The sequence below is a fragment of the Dioscorea cayenensis genome, chromosome 6 (assembly GCF_009730915.1).
Source record: "Dioscorea cayenensis subsp. rotundata cultivar TDr96_F1 chromosome 6, TDr96_F1_v2_PseudoChromosome.rev07_lg8_w22 25.fasta, whole genome shotgun sequence".
Lineage (NCBI taxonomy): Eukaryota > Viridiplantae > Streptophyta > Magnoliopsida > Dioscoreales > Dioscoreaceae > Dioscorea > Dioscorea cayenensis.
In genome coordinates, this window is record NC_052476.1 from 4,018,136 (window position 1) to 4,038,521 (window position 20,386).

A 20,386-nucleotide genomic window follows, 5' to 3' on the forward strand; every position below is an offset into this window, starting at 1 on the left:
CTTGAGAGATTGTCTGTAGTTGTTGTCTTATCCTATTGTAAATTTTAAGTTCTTGTTATTGTGTATCCCTGTATTTTGTATTTTGGACTTCTATATCCAAGTATCGTGTACTTTGTAGAGTTTGTAATCTTGTAACTCAGTTGGGTTATTATAATTTTGCCTGTCCTGGATCAGATTTTGAGGCCTTGCAGGCCTATGGGGCTCCCGCCTTGTGGGTCTGCGGCCGTTTGTCTGCGCACCGGGTCTGGTGAGCCGGGTTCGGGGCGTGACAAGTAACATGAAAAGATCAAGATCAGCATCAGTCTTACTGTTTTTCAAATTAAGAGCGAGCATCAGAGCATAAACAATCACATCATTTTGCTAATATTCAAACCACCATGAATTATACATCCAGGAATTAAAAGATAAAAAGAATTAATCCACAAAGATCAATGTACCCTTCTTGATGTCCCTCAGCTTAATTCCATTACCATAAAACCACAAGAAAGTTTCCAATTTCAATAGAAAACCATATAAAAAGAAACCATAAGCAATTCCGATGGAAAAGAAAACATCAAAAACACTAAATTACCTCCGGGATGCGCAGGGTCCTCTTCTTCCGGAACTCCTCCGGTCTGTAATAATCAACAGGTTTTGGATTTCTCTTTGGTCTGCACTTGCTGCGAGATCGCCGGAGCTCCGATCATTTATTCGCCGGAGAAGAGAGAGAGAAGGTTTTGGGGAATGGATCGATTCAAAAGAGCGCGAATGAGATGGCGGGTTTCAGTGTTCAAATCTCGAGGAGGCCCATCAAATGATCTGAACCGTCAAATTTTTTCTTATTATTTTTTTTATTTTTAAATGGTTGGATTTTGTCAATGTATTCTTATTAATATTTTGTCAATGTATTCTTATTAATCAATTTTACTTATTTATCTCTTTAATTATTTATTTATTATGTTTTTAATATGTTTTGTAACGATATAAAGTAAATATTATTTGTATAATGTTTAATAAGGTGTATAAGTTTTTTTCTATATGAAAAAGGATGCCTAGTGTCACGCCCCGAACCTGGTGCGCTGACAAACGGCCGCAGACCCACAAGGCGGGGCCCAGTGAACCTGCAAGGCCTCAAAACCTAAACACAAACTAGGAGTAGAAAATAACTGACAAAATACTAAATAAGAGTACAACTGAAGGTTTACAACCAAACCCAAATACAAGGCGAAAGAAATACAGTACGACCTACAAGGAGGTCCTTACACAATAATACAACAAATGCAAATACATAAGCCACAGAACATAATTCCAAAGAAGGCATCTACTGAAAGTCTTCTAAGATCCCTAGGTCTACTGCTCCTGATCTGAAAAGGATTTAAAGTAAATCCATGAGCGCACTAGCCCAGTAAGTAATCCAAAACAAACTGGAAGCAAAAGTTCAGGTCTGAAAATTTCACACACAAAAAAATAATGCAATAGCACAAAATAGTGTAAACAAAATCAAAGGTAAAACAATAAATACAATATCCAAAGTATGACTCCAAATTCACTGAAAGTGCCAAAGGTCATTTGTTTACCCTCGGTGACAGACCCGAGCCGAAATAACTGAAATCATTTATTTACCCTCGGTGATCCGAGACTGAATAACAGGTGGCCGTTGATTATTTGACCGAACGGACACGGTGCGAAACTGCAGTCTCATTTTCCAAAATTACTTGTCGACAAGGTCAGGGTTTAACCCCCCACTGACAGGGTTGCATATTGTTCATTTGGAGACAAAAAATTTAGATACAATTCCAAGCCAAGAATACAGAATATCCACAAGTATTTTCCAAAAATTCATCTAATAAAGTAAAGTAGATAATTAAATAAACAGATAAATAAATAATGTAAAAGGAAATACTCACTTTTTCCAAACCTAAGCCTGGTTCTCACTTTGGAGAAATAACAACATTTCACAAATATTTTCCCAAAATTCAAGAAAATAAAGGATTTACAAAAATAAAATAAAATAACACAAATATAAATAATAGTGAAGCCAATAAATAATTATTCGACCAATCTCAAGGAAGAAATGCATTAATACAATAATATACTAAAATTTGTAAAAATACAAGGTCTAATGTATCTCATCAATTGAAGAAAAATGACCACCTAAAACCAAAATAGCTAGAAAGATAATTTCAAAGGAAATATTGTCAAAACAAGGATGTTAAAAATTTTAGGAAAGAGATAGGCAAGGACATAAAGGCAAGTGGATATTTAAGGGATAAATGTATAACCAAATAATATATAGGTAATTCAAGTTGATGTTAGGTGGACCAAGGATTCAAGCACTTAATAAATCTTAAGTTTTTGGTTATTGGGAATAAACAAGATTTCAAAAAGGATAATTACTTTGCTAAATGTTTGGAAGTAACAAGGAAATAACATATATAAGTTTTGGCAAATAATAGCACTATGGTTCCAACTAAGTATAGAACTTCTCTTCCTCTAAAAACACAAGACATAAATAGATGGCATTCCCACAACAATTTTTTTTTTTAAGAATAAATGCAAACAAAATTTCAGAAATTTCGCATGAAAATAAATCAAAACAACAAAATTTAAATACAAGAGTTTAAGGGATTACTTACTTGGTGATCCTAAATTCAAAAAGTGATCCAAGATGATGCTCAAGGTGGTCCTAAAATCCAAGGGAAAACCAACCAAATATACATGAATATTCGGAAGAGTTCAAGCACCAAAGTTCATGCTAAGCTAGTCTAAAAATACCTCATTAAAACAACAACAATATGAAAGTATCTACAAGTAGATCTAACATAAAACTAATACTAGTGGTAATAACAATGATGTGGGAAGGGAACATAGAATGATTAAGAGGAACAAGGACAATAGGTGAGAGAAACAAGGATGGAAATAAATCTTCTAGCACAAGTAGTAGATCAATGCATGCATGCATGCATGTATATATATATATATATATAATCACAAGGGTGCAAAAATATATAAGGTCCAACACACATGCCAAAAACTACAAAAACTAAACATTCATTAGGCATGCAAAAAACTTGGGTTTTTGGCTTGGGTTTCAAGCAAAAATGGTATAAACATATAGATGGTTCCATGAATAAAAACTTTATGTAACATGGAGACCAAGAACTAAAAGATACTCAAGAGGCACAAGGGTGGGTTTCAACATGCATAAGGAGAGGTTTTTTTCATGCAAGGATAAGCACCAAAAAAATTTTTAAACAACAACCCATGCAAACATAAGCAACAAGACAACCACCATCAACAAGAGGAGGAGAGAGCCTACCTTGCCTTTTGGAGGACGCCGGCGGCTACTTGCTCTTCTTCTCCTCACCTTCGGATGCCAAGACCACCGGTGGAGACTCGAACTCCGGTGATGGATGGCCTCTTCTTCAACTTCCAAGGAGTAAACAAGTGGGAGAGTGGAGAGAAAGAAGAGATGGAGGAATGAAGAAAGAAGATGACCATGGGGGTGAAAAACATTCGGCCAAGAAGGGGGGCCATGACAAGATGGCTTCCGGGAATTCCTCAGGGAATTCTTCTCTCTAGAAAGACTCCCAGCATGGTGACAAGAAGAAGAAGAAAGGATTAAGGGGTAAGGTAAACAAGGTTATCACTTAACTAAGTTTTTTAAGGAGACCAATGAAAGGTGTAGAGACCAGGTTGGCGGGGTCCACACCTAGTAGTAATTAAAAATATCAATAATTACAACCAATGTATAATTCTCCAAAAATTTGTTATCAATTTTGTTCGGTTGTGAAAAGTTTTTAGAACATTCTGGATTATATAAATAAGTTTTCAAAACATTGCAGACCATAAAATGATCCACTTTTTGTCCCTTATCAATCTTTTTTCAGTTGCAGATAATTGCACATATATGAATTTCCAAAATGAATTTTGACTCTTTTAGTCAAGTATTATTGCGGATCATTGGATTGTTGACACGTGTGTTAGGGAAAAATAAATTAAGTATAGTAACTAATAAAATTCATAGAAAACAAATGTAGTTATTTATTTTCCCCCTAATGATAGTTAGCACCAACAAGAAAGTCCTTAATTCACCACTAAAGATAATTTTCAAAGTATAGAAGCAAGTGAATTCATGTTGAAAATAGACCATTAACGTTACTTGGGCAAAATAACATCAACTACGATTAAAAAAAAATTTTAACAAAAGAAAAGCAACCAAGTATAAGCACCTAAAAATAATAGAATTTTTTATATTTACATGAATATAATTGATTTTACTCTGTACAAACATTAGCAACAACAAACCAGATGTGAGACATTGCATACTATTACTATCAAGAGGTGGATTACATTATCAATTGACAAGAAACCGTCCTGACGATGGACGAGCTAATGTGAAATCAAAGACAAAGAAGGCTGAGCAACTAGTCTAAGATACCCACTAATTTCTACAAAGATGAGTCAAGGTCAGTAAAAAAAACCTTTTGATATTAGTAAGAAAGTATAAAGTCAAATAAATAAAAAAAAAAGCCAGGGTCTAGAGTGGAAAACCTCACTTTCTATATGGGTAAATATGAGTAAATAATGGCGTGATCAATCTAGCCTAGTATCATTAAATGGCTTCTCCCTGCATATTCTATCAAACAATAATGAAATTAATATATGAAATCAAAAAATTCAATTTTGTTAAAGAAATAAGGTTCTTGTCCTAATGAGAATAATAACATAGACTAATAAAAAAATTTCTACCATATTAACACTCACAATAATACTATAGTGAGCTAAAGAATGTCAAAGTATCCACAAATAATAATAATAATAAAATAATAAAAATAAAAAGGACTCTGTGTGGCCATGAAAACTTTAATGGCTTGCTTGGATGGAGGTATAAGAAGGTTTTATAAAATGAAGTAAAGTAGGGTAATGGAAGGTAAAATGAAGTTTTAAACTTTTCCTTCTTTGGAATAAGGTAAAGTAAATGGAGTTTTTGAAATCTTTTGTGTTTGGTTTGAAGGTAATTGAAGGAAAGGTTATTTAGTAATATTACTAGATTACTCCTAGGATAAAAGATAAAAATTGTAACTTTATTTATAATTACATGAAACTTATACATCATTCACTTCATTGTTTATGTAAATCTCACCATTAATTATTATTAATTAATAATAATATTAATTAATACTATTACTATCAAGAGGTGGATTACATTATCAATTGACAAGAAACCGTTCTGACGATGGACTAGCTAATTTGAAATCAAAGACAAAGAAGGCTAAGCAACCAGTCTAAGATACCCACTAATTTCTACAAAGATGAGTCAAGGTCAGAAAAAAAACCTTTTGATATTAGTAAGAAAGTATAAAGTCAAATAAATAAAAAAAAGCCAGGGTCTAGAGTGGAAAACCTCTCACTTTCTATATGGGTAAATATGAGTAAATAATGACATGATCAATCTAGCCTAGTATCATTAAATGGCTTCTCCCTGCATATTCTATCAAATAATAATGAAATTAATATATGAAATCAACAAATTCAATTTTGTTAAAGAAATAAGGTTCTTGTCCTAATGAGAATAATAACTTAGACTAATAAAAAATTTTCTACCATATTAACACTCACAAGAATACTATAGTGAGCTAAAGAATGTCAAAGTATCCAAAAAGAAAAATAATAATAATAATAATAAAATAATAAAAATATAAAGGACACTGTGTGGACATGAAAACTTTAATGGCTTGTTTGGATGGAGGTATAAAAAGGTTTCATAAAATAAAATAAAGTATGGTAATGGAAGGTAAAATGAAGTTTTAAACCTTTCCTTGCTTGGGATAAGGTAAAGTAAATGGAGTTTTTGAAATCTTGTTGTATTTGGTTTGAAGATAATTGGAGGTAAGGATATATAGTAATATTACTAAATTACCCCTAGGATGAAAGACAAAAACTGTAACTTTATTTATAATTACATGAAACTTATACATCATTCATTTCATTGTTGATGTAAATCTCACCATTAATTATTATTAATTAATAATATTATTAATTAATATAATTAAAATATAATAATATTAACTGATATAATTAATATAATAATTATAATAATTAATAATATTATTAATAATATTAATAATGATATTAATTAATATAACAATATTAATTAGCATAATTAAATAATATAATAATATTAATTAATGAAATCTCACCATTAATTATTACTATATTAATTAATAATAATATTATTTAATATAATTAAATAATATAATAATATTAACTAATATTAATTAATACAATTATACAATTAATATTATATAATAATATTAATAATGATATTAATTAATATAATTAAATAATATTATAATACTAATTAATAGTATTATATTATTAATTAATTAAATATCTTGTAATTTTTGTAAATGAGTATGGGCATTTTGATCAATAAAAAAATATTGGTTCTCCAATTTGGAGGGTTGAGAAATGAGAGAAAAATAGAGGTTTTGAAACCTTCATTAACCCCTTTCAACCCTTACCTCCCCCTAAAACCTCCTACCCAAGTATGGGTTTTTAAAAACCCTTCCGTTACTTTACCCCCAAAAATCTCCATCCAAGCAGACCCTAAAATGTAAGAACTCACACATTAAACTTTTGTCCTAATATCATCAAATTCCACTTCTATAAGTTTCTTCACCAATTTTAGTCATCACATCACCACGTTAGATTCTTGTCATAATATCATCAAATTCCAACACTACAAGTTTTTTCATTAATTTTAGTCGTCACATCACTACAATGTCAAGACAATTAAATTAGCTAGCTCCCTTTTCATAAACCAAAAGATGATAACAGTATTGAAATCATTTAAATAAAGGAAAATGACAGTAATTAAGGTTTGTTTCTTGATTTTTTTTTTCCTAAATGTTTTTGATGATCTTTGATGAAGATTTGTAGAGATAGAGAAGTTGGATGGCTTATCAGTGGGATTAGGAAAGAATTGGTTCTAATGATTCACATTTTGTATGATTTGTTATGAAGAGGTTTGAATTTGGTCTTGAATCATACTATATTGTTAGAATTTGTCGTGGTGAAAGAGATCTTGATAGAAATAACTTAAATTAGATGGCCTTTTTTTTTCTTTTATTCTTATATGAGTTTGAAATATTCTTGAAGAGGAATAAGGCTTGATGAGCCTACATGTATATTGAGAACATATATATAAGAATACAAGATTGTATATGCCAAAGCATATTCCTAGATCCTTATATGTACAATTGGCTAAATACAATTATACCAAATATACAAGTGACCAAATATAAATATGACAAATATACAAGATTGAATAAATCAAGGAGACCAAACATAGACACTAACATCCCCCCGCAATCTGAACAGGAGTGGATTGAACGTTCAGATTGGAGCGAAATTTAGAGAATAAGATATTTGGTAAACCCTTGGTCATGATATTTGCAAATTGAAGAGATGAAGGAACATGAAGAACTCGAATAGCCCCAGCAGCTACTTTTTCACGCACAAAATGAAGGTCAATTTCAACATGTTTTGTGCGCGTATTTTGGACTGGATTGGATGCAAAAAAAATCGCACTAACATTGTCACAAAAAACCAAAGTTGCAGATGGTAGTTTATGACCAAGCTCCGACAACAAAGAATGGAGCCATGAAATTTTAGTCACAACATTAGCAACAGCCCGATATTCAGCTTCAACACTTGATCGAGAAACAATAGGCTGGCGTTTGGAAGACCAAGAGATGAGATTCAGACCAAAAAACACACAATAACCAGAAGTAGAGCGATGAGTGACAGGACAACCATCCCAATCAACATCAGAATAAATGACCATTTTATCTAAAGATCCCGGGGAAAGTAAAAGGCCATGATCAATAGTACCATTAAGATACCGCAAAATCCGCTTAACAACTTTCATATGACTAGTCCGTGGAGCATGCATGAACAAACAAACTTGTTGAACAGCAAATGCTAGTTCAGGACGCGTGAAAGTAAGATATTGAAGTGCACCAACGATGCTGCGATACTCTGTAGCATCAGAGAGAAGATCACCTTGAGTTAATGATAGTTTACACTTTGAATCAACTGGTGTGGAAACTGAGTTGGCAGTAGACATGTGACACCGATCAAGAAGATCCCGAGCATATTTAGATTGAGAAAGAAATATACCCGAAGAAGAACAAGTAACAGATATGCTCGGAAAGTAATGCAAGTCACCCAAATCTGAAATAGCAAATTCTTGTTGTAGATAAGTGATGATGGATGATAATAAAGATGTAGAAGAAGCCGTGTGAATAATATCATCCACATAGAGAACAAGAACAGCCATATCATCGCCTCGGTGATACACAAACATAGATGAATCTGATTTGCTATTAATGAAGCCCTTGGAGCATATAAAAGAGGTAAATCGGTGGTACCAAGCACACGGAGCTTGTTTGAGACCATATAAAGCACGATTAAGCTTACAAACATAGTCTGGATGGGTAGCACTGATGAAACCTGGAGGTTGCTTCATAAAGACAGTTTCTGTAAGAAAACCATGGAGAAATGCGTTTTTGACATCTAATTGATGAATATGTCAATGTTTCGAAAGAGCATAAGTAAGAACAGTACGAATAGTGGCAGGCTTCACCACAGGATTATAAGTATCACCACAATCAAGTCCAGGTCTCTGATTGAAACCTTGAGTAACAAGGCGAGCCTTATACCTTTCTAAGGAACCATCAGCCCGTTGTTTAACCTTGAAAACTCAACAAGAACCAATGACATTAATATTATGTGGTCTAGGAACCAAAGTCCATGTCTGATTTTGGGCCAAGGCAGTAAGCTCCTCTTGGATGGCTGCTAGCCAATATGGATCATGACACGCTTCGCGTATAGACTTAGGTTCCTGAGGAAGATCATTAGAAACAGTGCCATGTAAAGAAAAAATAACTTTGGGTTTTCTGATTCCATCTTGAGTTCGTGTAACCATGGGATGACGTATGGATAAGGATTGGTCTTGAGATGAGGATTGGGTGTTATTTGATTGGGACACGGGTAAAATAGTGGGATTAGGATTAGGCACATGTGTAGAAAAGGGTGGTGAAGTTGTGGGTTGGTTATTAGATGAAGGACAGACATTTGGACCTGCCGCTGTGGTACCACTATCTTTAGAAGGTAAGGTTATGCAAGAAGAAAGACAATCTCGAATAACAGAAGGAATAAAATCTTGTGGATATGTATGAAAAGGAGTTAATGAAAGCCCTGAAGAAGAAAAAGACGATGAAGAATTAGCCAATGGAAAATTGTTTTCATCAAAAACCACATGCCGGGACACAATAACTTTGAGAGAATGTAGATCATAACACCTATATCCTTTATGATGTTGTGGATATCCCAAGAAGACACATAAAGTGGATCGATGAGATAATTTATGTGAAGCTTGAGAGAGAAGGTTAGGATAACAAGTACAACCAAATACCCGAAGATGATTATAGGAAGGTTGTTTATGGTAAAGAGTTTCATATGGAGTTTTATAATTGAGTAAAGAACTAGGCAAGAGATTGAGAATATGGTTAGTTGTGAGGAGTGCTTCCACACAAAAAGAAGGAGGCATAGAGGCTTGTATGAGGAGAGTACGAATCATATTACCAATGGTACGATTAAGACGTTCAGCTTTCCCATTCTGTTGTGAAGTGTATGGACAAGAAAAACAAAAATGAATACCATTAGTTCGGAAAAAATCCCAAAAAGAAGAATTAGAATATTAAGTACCATTATCACATTGAAACATTTTTATGGTGGCATGAAATTGATTTTTAATGAGAGCATGGAATTGGAGAAAATGGGTGAAAACCTCATGTTTGTGTTTGAGGTGATAGACCCAAGAATAATGAGAAAAATCGTCCAAAAAAGTGAGAAAATAACGATAACCACTATGTGAAGAAACTGGTGAGACCCATATATCAGAATGTATTAATTCAAAAGAAGAAGAAGTGTGTGACTTAGATTGATTAAATGGTAGGCGAACATGCTTTCCTAATTGACAGGCATGACAAACATATGTATCTGAAGTTTCAAATTTATTACGAGAAATTAAAGAGTTTTGAAAAAGATGAGAAAGCACTTTAGAATTTACATGCCCTAAGCGACGATGCCAGGTGGAACCAGTGACACGTACAACAGCAAGACCATATGCATTTGGTGGGTTGATGGAATTGCGAAGAGGATATAGGCCATCTTGGCTAAAGGAGCTAAGAATGTTGTGCTTCGTTTTCAGGTCCTTAACACAAAAACCAGAAGGACTAAATTCCACAACACAATTGTTATCAGTGGTAAGTTTTCGAATAGAAACTAAATTTTTAGTAAGAGCAGGAGAAACAAGTACATCATTCAAAACAAGATTACGAGAACCAATCGGGATAACAAAAGACCCAAAGAATTTAATTGGTAACGCGGCACCATTTCCAACACAAATCGTGTCAGGACCATAGTATGGCGAAAGATGGCAAAGCTTACCAGGATCATTCGTCATATGAGTGGAAGCGCCAGAATCAAAGACCCAACTATAAGTGTTGGATTCATCAGTAGGAAATACAGTAAATGCCTATGGACCAACATCAACTTTTGGGACCGAAGGACAAAGTCGAGCCACATGTCCAAAACCTCCACAGGTGTAACATTGAACGCAATGCTGAAAATGTTGAGTTCCTATAGTATTTGAAGTAGGTGGAGGACCAAGAATGCATGTAAAAAAAGAACTTGGAGAAGTATTATTAGTCCTTGGTTTGAAGGGTTGAAAGTTACCACGTCCACCTCTATAGCCAACACGACCACCGCGTCCATTGCGATTGCCAATACGCCCACCACCATTAGGGAGGGATCGAGCCTAAGCAAGGAAGGCTTGTTGAGAAACAGAAGAAGGAGATTGTTGTTTTTGAAGTTTGGATTCTTCCATAAGTAAGAGAGACCGACATTCCTCAAAAGTGGGTAATGGTTGTTGAGTGATAAGGACAGATGTGATAGGATTATATTCTAAACCAAGGCCCATGACAATTTGCATGATAAGATCATGATTGGAAACATTATCTCCAAGAGCAGTACGACAATCAAACAACTCTGAGTTTATTAAGAAAAGCATTAATGGATAAAGTTCGTTTTTCTAAATAATAGAACTCTTGACGAAGAGACACAATGCGAGACTCAACATGGTCTCTAAATAATTTTTCAATTTTCAACCAAGCATTTTGAGCACTAAGAGGCTTACTAGGAGTAATAATAGATCGTAAAATATCACGAGAAATAGTGGAATGAATCCAGGAAAGAACAAGATTATCAATTTGCAACCATTGTGCATACCCTGGATCATCGATGGAAAGAGGAGTGATAGAATCATCAACATGATCATAAACTTGATAAACTTTCAAGACAGGAATAAATAGTTCACGGCAAACTAAATAATTAGAAAAATCCAGTGTTTCCAGAATATGTTGACGAATATTTGATAAAGAGAATGCAGGATGAGGAGAAGATGGCATAACTCTTGTGGACATAGAAGTAATGCCAGAGGGTGAAGGAGAACCAACAGTCGACATTGGAGAAAAAAGAGGACAAGACAAAAACAAAAGAGCAAAAATTTAAAAACCAGGCTCTGGTACCATGAAGAGGAATAAGGCTTGATGAGCCTACATGTATAATGAGAACATATATATAAGAATACAAGATTGTATATGCCTAAGCATATTCCTAGATCCTTATATGTACAGTTGGCTAAATACAATTATAGCAAATATACAAATGACCAAATATAAATATGACAAATATACAAGATTGAACAAATCAAGGAGACCAAACATAGACACTAACAATTCTGTTTTAATTATAGAAATTTATTGGACACATGACGACAATGAAAGAAAGGAGACGAAGTGGGAGAGGCATCTCGATGTTTTTGAGAAGCAAACTAGAAGAGAGAGTGCATGTGAAATAGAGGTCCAAGTCATTAGTGACATGGATGCCATGTCATTTGAGAGTGGTTTCAGGAAGGTTGTTGGAATTATTTAGCATTACTCTTCTAAAAATGTGATAAAACTTGTGAAAAAAAAATCCTGCGTTCTTGTGCGACGCCATGGCCTTCTTGCGACCTTCTTCAACCTCTTTGTGTTTCCTCTCAGACTACCCAAGCCCCCAACTAGGGTTTGGGTTTTAAGCTCCTCCTGCTGCTGCCTCGAAGCCAACTCTGCCACCACTTCTCTCTTCCACTTTTCGTCGGTGCCCTTGCTTGCCTCCTTATCCAGCTGCACAACCCATTCCATGCTAGAATACCCATCTTAGTCTAAGGAATTGTCATAGGCTTAGAATATGATCAATTTATTGCACATAAGAATATCATGTTTAGTCTAAAAAGATTATTAAAAACTTGTAAGGATGTCGCAATTTGGGTTAAAACTCTAGAAATTTGAAATAACTGACTCTATGCGGTAGAGAGGATAGAATTGTGGCTACCACCTATGCAAATCCAAATGATAGAAAACAAAATAATTAAGATGTTTGTTATTCTAAGTTGTGCATTATACTTTCCCAGAATTCTGTAGACAGCTAGGTCTTATGATGAATTAACCCCTATTTTTATTTATTTATTTGATAATTTGGATAAGCCAACAACCCTCGAACATTATGTTAAAAGGGAGTCAAACTCTCAGTCTTCCAAGTGGGAAGAAAATGAACTATCACTCTTCTATTACAAAACTGATCAATTTTAATCACTCTTTCCTAAGTGTTGTAAATCCAAACATATAGTTATTGCTTGCTGTGAGTTTTACTATCGAGTTACATTTAATCATCCTATCATTTTTTTTTTCCAATTCTTTCACTCTCTTTCTTTTTGAGAGCGTATCAACAATCTAAGTTGAAAAATGTCAAACACACAAATGAGAATTAAAGAAAACAAAGAAGGCAAAGTATGGGGACTATAATAAACATTTTGGAAGTAGGACCAAAGAGAACAATACTACAAAGTAGAGAGACAAAATAAATAAATAAATAAAGCTACCCTAAAGCCTACAACCAAACATGACTCTAATCTCCATGTTAGATATTTTAAAATTATCTATACGTATCAATCACTCGTATTTCAAAATATCCTCTAAGAACTCAAGCCTGCAATAACCTAAACATATGTTTTACACAAGGCAGCCAGCACACAAATTACAACACACTTCTTCATCAGACAACTTCTTTATAACTCATTACAAAAAAAAATAACTAAAGTTAACCTTGGCATCCATCTTCCACACAAAAACAATGGTACAACAGAGGTGCAACAAAATAACAGTTTTTAAATAAAAAATGCACAAGAGAGAAAACAAACTCTAAGCACCAAACTAATCACAAAGAATACAAGTATTTGTTTGAGCAATTCATTTCAATGTCTACAAGAATTAGTTTTTCAGATAAAGATCTTAGTGTGCATCAGGTGTTATATATAATGCACATTACAAGAAGGCTGAAGGCCTAGGGTGCAAAAAACATGCTAATGAACATGTAACTGAAGAAATGGTTGTCTATGATCCATTCTCCCATCAATAAATGTAACGGTGCAATTGTTGAATGTTAGATATTGTTGCATTCAGGCCTATATAAGAAATGTACAAGTTACAGATTCTGAGTCGTTATCCAGGATATTTGGCATCATGATATATCTTGGTTACTACCTCTTTGATTGTGTTCAGTATCTCATTCTTTCTATCTGACAGATATATAGCAAAGTGTGCACCTGCATGTTAAAATTTTAGCTAGTGAATTTCAGTAAAATAATGCAATGATATTAATTGAATCAAAGGAATTGAAATCAATCTTTGTACAATATCGCATCGTAATTATGCGTTTATAGGCCACACACTCAATTGCGCAGGAAAAGAAAGAAAGAAAAAAAAATCACGCAAGTTACCTGCAATTTGAATAGTTGATCAGTTAATTACAAAATACAAATTAGAGCGAAGAAGAGAATATCCTTAGTTTGTGTCAGATCTATTTCAGTTATAAACTGGATTACTGACATATCGTCAAAGATATACCAGCACAAGAGGAGAAAATGAATTTATTCACCTGAAGATGCAAGGTTAGATTTTGAGAATCTAAGGCATAATTAGTAGAAGGAACAAAAAGGCTTATATTTGTAGTTCAATCATACAAATGTTAAAAAAGTACAATTCATTTCTAAAGATATCTATGATGATTAATCATGAACAATGGCTTCCATAGATGATAAATGGTTAACATTCAGCATGTGTACTAAAATGCCAGAAAGGAGGTGCCTTATAGTTCTCAACATGAAGGGCGAAAAAAGATATTGATATAATGATTGTTTCATTTTAAACCACTGAAGGGAAATTATATTTCAAAATTGAGAAACTATTACAACAACCTTGAATATTTAGAATTTTATAAAAATGTGTTAACCTATGAACCCAAATGTATGTGATTATTGTCTCGTCTTCATGGATTTGATTTTTCTTGTTTAATTCATTGGATGAACTATGTGATATTGTGCCTTTGAATTGTTTGGTTTATCACTCAAGTGAGTTAAGTCTATATAAATTTTGATTACTTTGAAGCTCTCTGGTTCAGTTTTGCATATACTGAAACATGTAAATTGTTGCCCTAATGACACCATTGTTATGCATAAACTGATTGTCTTTATTATTTATTGTTGTTCAAGGAAAAGTTTTTGCTTTCTTTGCTGCATTAGGCACTGGAACACCTTATGAGAAATAAGATTTAATTTGAAAGCTAACTTGAAGTATATTGCATTTTACTTTATTTTGTTTCCATGCCTATAATTGATGTATAGAATCCATGAAATTCAATGGCCTAGAAAAGAGTTTATTCTACCCAAAGATTGGAATAACTATTTGAATAGTAAGAATTATCCTTGTGATAATTTGGCTTGCAAAATTTTTTTTTTCAGAATAAATCTGCTGCATTGTGGATTCATTTTAGTATAAAATAGCATCAGGATTAGTCTCGCAACCGCTAGAGTTTTAATAAAGGTGACCATGGCAATGTTTATAGGTGGATCAAAGGGTAGATATCAGAGATAACTGGCACATTAAAAATATGAACACTGTTTTTAGGCTTGAGTGACAGCTATCAGAGATGCCTACCATAATTTCTTTCCATCACTTGTGTAACTATGTGCATTTTCTTTTACGAAGCATCTCTTCTGGCATTGCCAGTATGTATTATTTCCTTCAATGAATCCTGTTACCATGCTTGCATTGGATTTTAAATCATAAGTTTATTTTTTTTGGAGATAAAAAAGAAGTACAAACAAGAGTTCTTGTATTGATTGAATATGAAACAAGAGTTCTTGGATTCTGCACTCTGGTCTCTGTTCACTGTCTACAGCTATACACCTTGTTTTCTTGAAGATAATATCCTTAGTTTGTGTCAGATCTATTTCAGTTATAAATTGATTTACTGACATACCGCCAAAGATATACCAGCACAAGAGGAGAAAATGCATTTATTCACCTGAAGATGCATGGTAATTAGATTTTTAGAATATAAGGCATAATTAGCAGAAGGAACAAACAGGCTTACTTTTGTAGTTCAATCATACAAATGTTAAAAAGGTACAATTCATTTCTAAAGATTTATATAGAGATTAATCATGAACAATGGTTTCCATAGATGATAAAAGGTTAACATTCAGCGTGTGTACTAAAATGCCAGAAAGGAGAGGTGCCTGATAGTTGTCAACATAAAGGGCTAAACAAGATATTGATATAATGATTGTTTCATTTTAAACCACTGAAGGGAAATTCTATTTCAAATCGAGATGCTATTACGACAACCTTGAATATTTAGAATTTCATAAGAATGTGTTAACCTATGAACCCAAATTCAACTTTGGCAAATCATGATTGGGAACACTATTTTCAGAAAGAAAGTCACATATTATGATCTACAAACCAGAAACAATTTACCTTTTTCTTTGCAGGAAAATTAGATTTGGAGTTAGCTCCTTTTTCTCGGTCTGACATCTTCTCAACCATCATCTTCCTCAACTACACCAGTTTTTGTATCCTTTGAAAAATCATCATCTTCATAATCTCCATTGAATATAAAAATCATCATCATCATCACCATCACGATCACTATCCTCAGATGCATCATTTGCCTCAGCAGCCATATTCTGATCAATATTTTCATTATTGTTGTCATCATCAGTTGCATTATTTATCTCAGCAGGCATATTGCCACCAAGTTCTTCATATTTGCAATAAGAAATTTAGAGGAATCACCATAAGAACACCAGACTCCCTCAATTCCTTCCCTCCCTTGTTTTATTTATTCAATAATTTTTTGAGTACATCTTTTACTGGAGAACATTACAATATATATAGAGAAGTCAAAGACAAGAAGGCCATAATCTGCCTCATACTACTATCGAAAAAAAGCTTGACTATTTCTATGTTTGTATAGTTTTACAAGGTAACAAATAATGGTGGAATCCTCAGATTTAGAAGCTCCAGCTTGCCTTCCAGGATTTGCATCACCTTCCAAAATGGCATTCCCCAGATCATCTGAAAAATTGCATTCTCATCCATGTCATTGACAGCAGGTAAATCATTGCCACCAAGTTCTTCTAGCATCTGTAGAACTGCATTCTCATCCATATCATTGACAACAGGTAACTCATTGTTAGCAGGTAAATCAACCATCTGAATATATAACACTCGCCTGATAAGAAAAATCAAAAACTATCACCACAAATAGGAAGAAAAAAATTACCTCCTCTTGAGGACCCCATAAAAAACCCAGAGAAATCTAGTATATTTCTCTTTAGATCTTTGTCCTGAAAAAGAAATAATTCCATTGATCAATAGCAAACTTGAACAAAAATTAAGCAACAATTTTACAAGAAACGCAATCATAATAGAAACTCTACCTTCACCTTCACCCCATAAAGAATAGCATGAAAAATTTTAAGAGCAGCATCAATCTCTCTCTTTCTCAAATTTGAAGACACTAAAGAATTCAATAATATGAACAACATCAAGCCAAGAAAAATCAGAACCATTTTGCAAATATTCAAACTATTATGAATCATACATTCTATGAAAAGATAAAAAGAGAATAACATGAAAAAGCATCAGTCTCTCTTTTTCAAATTTCAAGACACTAAAGAATTCGACATTATGAACAAACATCAGGGCATAAAAAATCAAATCTTTTTGTTAATATTCAAACTACCAAGAATCATCAACTTTGCGAAACGATTAAAATAGAGTAACTTGAAAAGATCAAAGATCAGCATCAATCTTTCTCCTTTTCAAATTTAAAGACACTAAAGAATCCAACAATTAAGAACGAACATCAGGGCATAAACAATCACATAATTTTGATAATATTCAAAATACCATGAATCATACATTCACGAATTAAAAAAAAATAAAAAGAATTAATCCACAAAGATCAATGTACCCTTCTTGATGTCCCTCAGCTTAATTCCTTTGCCCTAAAAAACCACAAGAAAGATTCCAATTTCAATAGAGAACCATATAACAAGAAAACCATAAGCGATTCACATAGAAAAGAAAACATCAAGAACCCTAATTTACCTCCGGGATGTGAAGGGGCTTCTTCTTCTTCTTCTTCCGTAAATCATCCGTTCGATAACGATCGACGTGTTTTCTCCTTCACTTTGGCCTACCCAGCGCCAGTGCTTCGTTATCTTCAAGATTCTGGTCTCCTTCGTTGGAAATCTTCACCACCTCTCTCTCCTCCGCAGTATTGGCCTACACTTGTTGAGATATCGCCGGAGCTCCGATCATTCATTCGCCGGAGAAGAAGAGAGAGAGAGAGAGAGAGAGAGAGAGAAGGAATTGGTTTAAATAGATGGCGGGTTTCGGTATTCATATCTCGAGGAGGCCCACCAAATGATCTTAACCGTCAAACGTTATCTTCATTTTTTTTTTAATTTGTAAATTTTTGGATTTTTTTAATAGCCCCTTTAAAAATGGGTTATTTGGACTGTATTCCTCTGAAGATAATATTTTGTCAATATATTCCCCTATTAATCATTTTTACTTATTTACCTATTTAGTTATTTGTTTAATATTTTTTTTCTTTAAATTTTTTGTAAGGGTATAAGGTAAATATGAATTTTTTTATAAAATTTTATTAGCAATTCATAGTGTTAATAAGGTGTACAAGCTTTTCTTTTTTTCCGCTCCGATTTTCATTTAACCTAGTAGTAATTAAAACTTAATTGTAAATAAAAATGTCAATAATTACAACCAGTGTATAATTCTCGAAAATCTTGTTATCAATTTTGTTCGGTTATGGACAAGTTTGTAGAACATTGCAGACCATATAAAGAAGTTTTCAAGACATTGTAAATTATAAAAAGATCCGCACTTTGTCCTTCATCAAACATTGTTCGGTTGCAAACAATTGCATTTGAGTTTTCAAAATGAATTTTGACTCTCTTAATCAAATGTTATTAAAGATCATTGGATTGTTGACGCGTGTGTTAGAGAAAAATAAAGTTAAGTATAGTAACTAATAAAATTCTTGAAAAAATGCATATAGTTCATTATTTTCCCCTCTAATGATGGTTAGCACCAATAAGCAATTCCTTATTTCACCTCTAAAGATAGTAGTCAAAGTATAGAAGTAGGTGAATGCATGTTGAAATACAAAATATCATGAGAGAAATATATCATTAATATTATGCTTGGGCAAAATAACAACAATTATGATTAAAAAAATTTTGAGAAAATAAAAACCAACAAATATAAACACCTAAATACAATAGTAATACTAAAGAAATTCAGGCACACTTCAACTTACATGAATGCAACATTAATTATAGAGCGCTTATTATTTGATAACAATAAAAAAAATATTAAAACAAACACGGAGAAAGACAAAGTGTAATTTACAAGTAGATTCCAAAAAGCACTGATAATAGGTCAGAAGTATAGAATAAATCAGACATGTGCAAAGACGTGAAGCTCTTGCATTCACAATAAATGAAAGCCAATCAAATGAAGTTACATTGTTGTAATGAGAGATATTGGAATTTGGATATTTATATAAATATAGTTGATTTTACTTTGTACAAACAAGACATGAGACATTGAATACTATTATCAAGAGGTGGATTACATCATCAGTAGATAAGAAACCGTTTTGATAATAGATTAACTACTTTGAAATGAAAGACTCAGAAGACACAACAACCAGTCTAAGAAATCCACTGATTTCTACAAAGGTAAGTCAAGGTTAGTAAAAAGAAAGCATTTTGATGCTTGTAAGAAAGTAGATTAACAGATGGGAAATTGGAGACACAGCAGGCTCAACAACCAATCTAAGAAATCCACTGGTTTCCACAAAGGTAAGTCAAGGTTAGTAAAACCTAAAAAGAAAGCATTTGATCTTTGTAAGAAAGTATAAAATCAAATAAAAAGGAGCCACGGTCTGTAGTGGAAAACACCTCACTTTCTATATGGGTAGATATTAGCAAATAATGACCGAAAGCACTAGATGAAGAAAAGAAGGGCGATGGAGATTAGATATACCTCATTCCTTAAGCTTGCTCTCAGTTTGTATGCTACTTTATTTCTTCTTCTCGTTTTCCTCCTTCTCCTTCTCTCTCTCTCTCTCTCTCTCTCTCTCTCTCTCTCTCTCTCTCTCTATCTATAAGGGATTTGAGATTATTCAACATGTTTTGATTCTTTAGTAGAATTAAAGGTTTTTTTTAGTGTTTTTGATGATCTTTGATGGGGGTTTGCAAAGATAGAGAAGTTGGATGGCTTATAAGTGAAATCAGGAAAAAAAAAAAATTGGTATTAATGATTCACATTTTGTTTGATTTGTTATGAAAATGTTTGAATTTGGTGGTGAATCATACTATATTGCTAAAATTTGTCATGGTGAAAGAGATCTTAACATTGTGTTTTTTTTTCTCTTCTACTCTTATATGAGTCTAAAATTTTCAATTTTAATTTTAGAAATTTATTGAACATGTGGGTAAACTCGAATGTAAAGATGATTGTGATAGGAGAAAGGAGATGAAGGAGGAGAGGCATCTTGATGGTGGTTAGTATTTTTATTTTTATTTTAGTTATTTAATTTTTTTGAGAAGTCGACAAGGAGAGAGTGTATGTGAAATAGAGTCTAGGTGACATGGATGTCGTGTCATTCGAGAGGTGGTTTTTCGGGAAGGTTGTTGGATTTATTTAGCATTACTCATCTAAAAAAATGTGATAAGACTAGTGAGAAGACCTTGCGTTCCGCTCAACATTCCTCCCTCCGCTTCCACCAACGCTCTATCTCACCTCCTCATCCACCACCACAACCCATTCCATGCCAAATTACCTTATTAGTCTAA